The sequence below is a fragment of the Octodon degus genome, unplaced genomic scaffold (assembly GCF_000260255.1).
Source record: "Octodon degus isolate 3935 unplaced genomic scaffold, OctDeg1.0 scaffold00063, whole genome shotgun sequence".
Classification (NCBI taxonomy): domain Eukaryota; kingdom Metazoa; phylum Chordata; class Mammalia; order Rodentia; family Octodontidae; genus Octodon; species Octodon degus.
Genome location: NW_004524639.1, coordinates 10092399 through 10098232, shown reverse-complemented (window position 1 = coordinate 10098232; position 5834 = coordinate 10092399).

Sequence of the window (5834 nt, the reverse complement as noted above, 5' to 3'; positions counted from 1 at the left end):
TTCAGAACCGGGGATTGAACTCAGACCCTTGCACTTGCCAGGGAAGTGCTTATTCCACTGAGCCATCTCCCTGGCCCCTAAACTTATAATTTTTGTGTGCTCAACTGCAAGCATGATTCCAAATAAATGAGGTTTTCTTTATTTTTAATGAATATTTTAAAACCTGTACAAAATCCTCAATAATAGAAATGACTCTACAGTCACCATCTCTCATACTTTAATCTCGATGCTTTTTATACACAGTGATTGACTCTGAGACCATGCATTAGAAGATACAGAAAGCAAAACATTTGAACATATAAAATAAAGTGTAATTTAGTAATGTAATTAACACAGATACTTGTAACATAGTGAGTATTGACACAAGATTCAGGAAGCTTCTCAGATTAGAATGAGGAACATATAGATTTTTTCATATAGATTTTTGAAAGATCATTTTGTTACTAATGTAAACTATCTTAACGTGCTTTTCATCCTACAGAATTGAGCCACAGAGTACTTAAATTTTACTCTCGTATATTGGTGTGTTAGGATTTTAACATAATGCAGCATTAATTATTAAATGTCAACCTAATAACTGTACTGCTATTACCTCAACAGTTTTTCGCTCAACTCTATACATTTTTCTGGTTTGTTTTAAAATATAAATATTGATTTACATTTTAAAATTATTCACTTTTATTTATGAAGAGCATAGTATATCAGTGTTTCAATTACTCTTTTATTTCCAGAACACTGTGGACTCCAGAATGGCTGAGAAGTTATATTTCTCAATGTGTAATGAATCATGGTTACATATTAAGTTAAGTAACTTTCCCTGAAGTGGTGTCATAAGATCCCATTAAAACATCACTAAAGGGTTATATAATACTACCCTTCTGAATTTAATGAAGGCAATATTAACAATAACTTATGATTAACTCCAACCAACAGAAGAGGTCATATAAGATCACTAATGGAATCATTATAGTAAAGACTTCAAATTTTTTCCTGAGACAGATCTTTCAAACTATCAATGGCCTAATATAAAAAATGGAAATATCAAATTACAAGAGAAAACAAAGACTAAGATTTTATTTCCTATAAAATTCTACTAGGAATATTATTAATATAATGATAACTTTTACTGAATTTCACTTATACCTCTCACAAAGTGCTATTATTTATATCTAGATTTTTTAAACAATATCATAAGCATTCTAATGTAGACTTAGCACATAAACAATAAGAATTTAATGGGTATCTGTTGTGTGTCCAGTACTGTGCTGTGTTCTGAATGTTACGAGGAAGTATAAATATAATTCTATAATTCGTGATAAGAAGACAGAGCTATTTCGGTAATGTTTTGCAAACAGTTTATTCTCAATTACATATAGTGTTAACTGTGTTACTCTTGGGAACACTTCTGTTTCTTGACCACATTTCATGGAAGTTTACAAACTATTTAACGGAAGAAGAAACTACTCCTACTTACTCAGGTTGTCCTGGCTGAGGAGTGACATGAGAAATTAAAATAGAAAAGTCTACAAATGTAATATCAGTTTTAAGTGGCATAGGAGCCTTCATAAGGAAATGAAGGCCTAAAAATAGCAAAACCTAAATGAAAAGGGACAAGTGTGGAGAAATAACTAAATTATGTGAGGATGATAACAGAGGGAAAACTTTGAAAAAGTCTATTTGTAAAGTACTCCTTTACCTGTCAAACTGTGTTGAAATGACTTTCCTCTTTTCTGGTAGAGGAATATAGTTTTTTTCTCTATTCTTTTTTCCCATAATTTTATTGAGAAACAAATAGCAATGAGATAGTTTCAAATCAAATTGGTAGGACAGTTTCAATAATTAACCCATTGCATACTGTCTTCCTAGTGGCTATTTGTTGTACAAGATGCAGACATGATATCCTTTTTACAAATACTATTAGAACAAATCTCTCTATTGAATTAAGAGAATGTAGCTATATATCTATCCTAACCATTTTGAATACACAGATACAAAATGGACATTCATCTTTATCTCCCTTTTATGTTTAGTTCTGTCATTTAAGTATTATAGGTGTGTGAACTCAGCAAAATATTTCAAAATAGTCCAGTAGGCCATACTAGTATTGGGTCTTCCACTTGACTGGCAAAGTCAGAAGTTGTTGACCTGAATCCCCTACAGCTCAACATAAGACCATGGCTTTACTTCTTATACTTTGTTTTTATACTTTTCGGCTGGAAGGTTAAGACCAAGATAAATCAAGACTTATGTAAAAAGAACTGTAGCTTTTGGATCTGATAAGGTCAGTCAAATCACCTCAGGCTTTATCCTCAGCCCCTGTACCTCAGTTTGTAGATCCTTTGTCAGTGTCAGCCATGTAGATGAGTCATGGCCATTTCTTGGCCAATTTGTTTTGTGTGAAATCCTGAGAAAATGTTTTCTCTCCATGTGACTCTCCTTAGGCGAACTCTACATCATTGATCACTTTCCTCTTTGGCCCCATAATCTCCTTGATCAGAAAATTTGGGACACAACTAAGTTACATGATGCTACAGTACAAGTTCTCATATATCCTGACAGAGGCAAGCCATGCAGTTATATGTGCAAGATGGATAAGGCAATGATCCTGAGAATCTTCAGAAGATTTTCGAATCTAGCTGTTAATTGGGAGGATTCTCACCCTACTAACTACAGATGCTGACACCTATGTTTTTTTTAAACCCTTCTTGTGCCAGCCAAATAGCTCAGCTGATTAAAGTGCCTGCTTTGGCAGACACTGCTGCAGGGGTTGAATCCCTGGCCTTGCAGTGCCTGCCCTGCCCCAGGGGGCATGCTTAGAAAGCAATTGAGACTGGGAGTGGTGGCACACACCTGTTATCCCAGCTCTCGGGAGGCTGAACACAGGTGGATCACTGTGAGTCCAATGTATATAGTGAGACCCTGATGACCCTGTAGATCCTGTACTAAATTATATATATATATATATATATATATATATATATATATATCCCTTCTATTATGTATATATGTATTTATTTATTTATTCATTTGGTACAGGGTCTCACTATGCAGCTCAGACTCATAGTAATTCTCCTGTCTCAACTTCGCCAGCGCTGGGTTCATAGGTATGCACCACCACGCCCAGTTTCAGTGGTGGGCGTAGCGATATGGCATACAATTCTGGGGATTGAACACAGGTCCTTACTGAGGTATCGATTTATCCCAAGGAAAACAGTTTCTATATGGAACATTTTATTCTCCTATTTTTAAGAATTAAGAGATTAGAATGATCTTGCATGTACTCTATTTTAAGTGTCTTATCTGAAAATAATCCTTATATCAAATGGCACCATTTCTTCTGACATATTCTTGTACCCTTTATTTTACACTTTGCAGAATAAAACTTTTTATGCTTTTAGAATAATTGAACACACACACACACACACACACACACACACAGACATCTACACAGACCCTCAAACATGCACACACATACACATACCCCTAATAGTAAAATACAAAATACCTTGCAGAATACCAGTGAAATCTGATGCTTCAATGCAAGTCCATATTATTACTCTTGCAAATAGTTATTCAAAAAAAATATATATATATGGAATGACACTCTTATCTTACATTTCATTATAGGCACATAATTAAAATATGAAATATTTAGATAATATACTTAACATATTCATACTTTAATATTTTATAAATTTATCACATATTATTTCTTAGGACAAAATCTTTATAATCTAATGAGTCCCAATTTTTTAATTAAAAATTAAAATTTTAGCAAAAAATAGATCATCAGCTAATGATTCCTTGTGAAAACACTTAAAATGGACATAACTGTAGCAAAGTAAATGTTACATAAATTATAAACGAAGAATAACTTCCATTTACCATGAAAATCACATTTCATGATAATCACATGTCAGAATTGAGGAAATTTTATTTACTACAACAACAAGTAAATATTGAGTAAATTTTAGGATTAATATATGCATTCCATTGTACATAAAATTACAAAGAGTTGTTATTTTACCCTCAAATTTTATAAGAACTAATATTTTTCAATAATGTTGATTGCTGACAAAGTATATATCCTCAGTTGTTCCATAAACTTTCTTTAATGCTTCCTACCACCTTCAAAGCAATGCATTAGCAAGAAAATTAATTGTTGCAATTCAGTGCCAAGATAGCTTTTTTATACAAATGACAACTTATCTTAAGTAATTACATAACAGGCTATAACTAACTGAAAAATGAATATTACCCATTTGTCCCACTGCTGTTCAGATCTGCTACATTATTGTTAATGTTCACAACAGTGCAGTAATTGAATTACAGAACATTAGCTACATGATTATTATGATCATAAACTGTCATAAAATGAAAGTCCATGAAATAAAATCCCAAATTGTCAGTTTATAAAGCAATATTACACCATATCTTTTGCTTTCTTCTGTGCCTGTGCTCTGTACTCCAAAACACCTAAAAGGAAACCCCCATTGAATTAAAAACAAATATTTAGTGAAACTTTATTATTTTGTTTCATGGAAGCTTTTAGATATTTCGACTAATAAATCTCATTTTTCTACTAATAGCAGCCTATGTCAACTGCTCAAATGAAATCGTTTCATGTCCATCTCTCTAGTCTTTAGTATCTAGACTTAATTGCACCACAATTTGAGAGATAATTTCAATTCTTACTCCCACTTGTAGCCTTTCAGTTTAAGCCAATAGGTTACTTTTTGAATTGCTGTATTTTGAAAAATATATTTGGTTGTTATGGGGTATCACTATGCAGCTCAAATTTGTGGTGATCCTCCTACCTTCAGCCACATCAGCCCTGGGACTACAGGTGTGTGCCACTAAGCTTGGACTCTGGCCAACTCAGTAGGCCCTCTGGACAGGGCTCAGGCAGCATATGATGCCAGGCATTGAACCGGGGTCCTCACACTTTCCTAAGCAGGTGCTTTAGTTCACTTGCTATCTCGCCAGCTCCAGAATTGCTATATTTCTTCCTGATATAGTTCATTGACTTTCAAGTTATAAGCTACCAGCTCTTCCAAATTAACCACTACAACTAAACTACAATAAAATTGACATCTTTAGCAATGGTACAAAGATTAATGAAGCTGTCTTACAATATACACAAGACTAGATACAATATGTAGAAACATAAGTATAAAATAAAATAAAACAAAACTAGTACTACAAAGCAAGCATGGGTTATTCTTTAACTTTTTAAGATAAAAAATGTCATCCCATCCACTATATGTAAAAATATCTCCATCTTATTAATGATTTCAGAGTTATAATATTAAATGAAAAAAATTTAAAAGACCATAAATATTTTGTGCAAAAATTGTCATTTTATTAAAATGGACAAGTATCTGTTCCTTTGAACCAAAATATGCAAGAACAGTGTTTTCATCCAGATTAATTTCTTCAGCGTCCACCAGTCTTTGGCTATAAATTTGCAGATGGTTCCTTTTAGGAAAAATTTAAAATTTGCAAAGATTTTTGGTATGTTTGCCCCCAATTCTCTCTGTAAGTCTGGCAATATGTACAAAGTGTTACTCATTTAATAGCATGGATTTTTAGGAATCTTTGACTTTTCTAAGCCAAATCAATCAGTCTACTTCTCTCAACTGTAGCCTCCCACAAAGTTTTTAGACATTGCCAAAAGCCAAACATTCTTTTTTGTCAGAAGAGATGCCCTATATAGTCCATTTCCAAATACAGTGCTTATTTCTTTTTTTTCATAATTTTATTGAGAAACAAATAGCAATGAGACAGTTTCAAACCAAATTGGTAGGACAGTTTCAATAATTAACACATTGCAT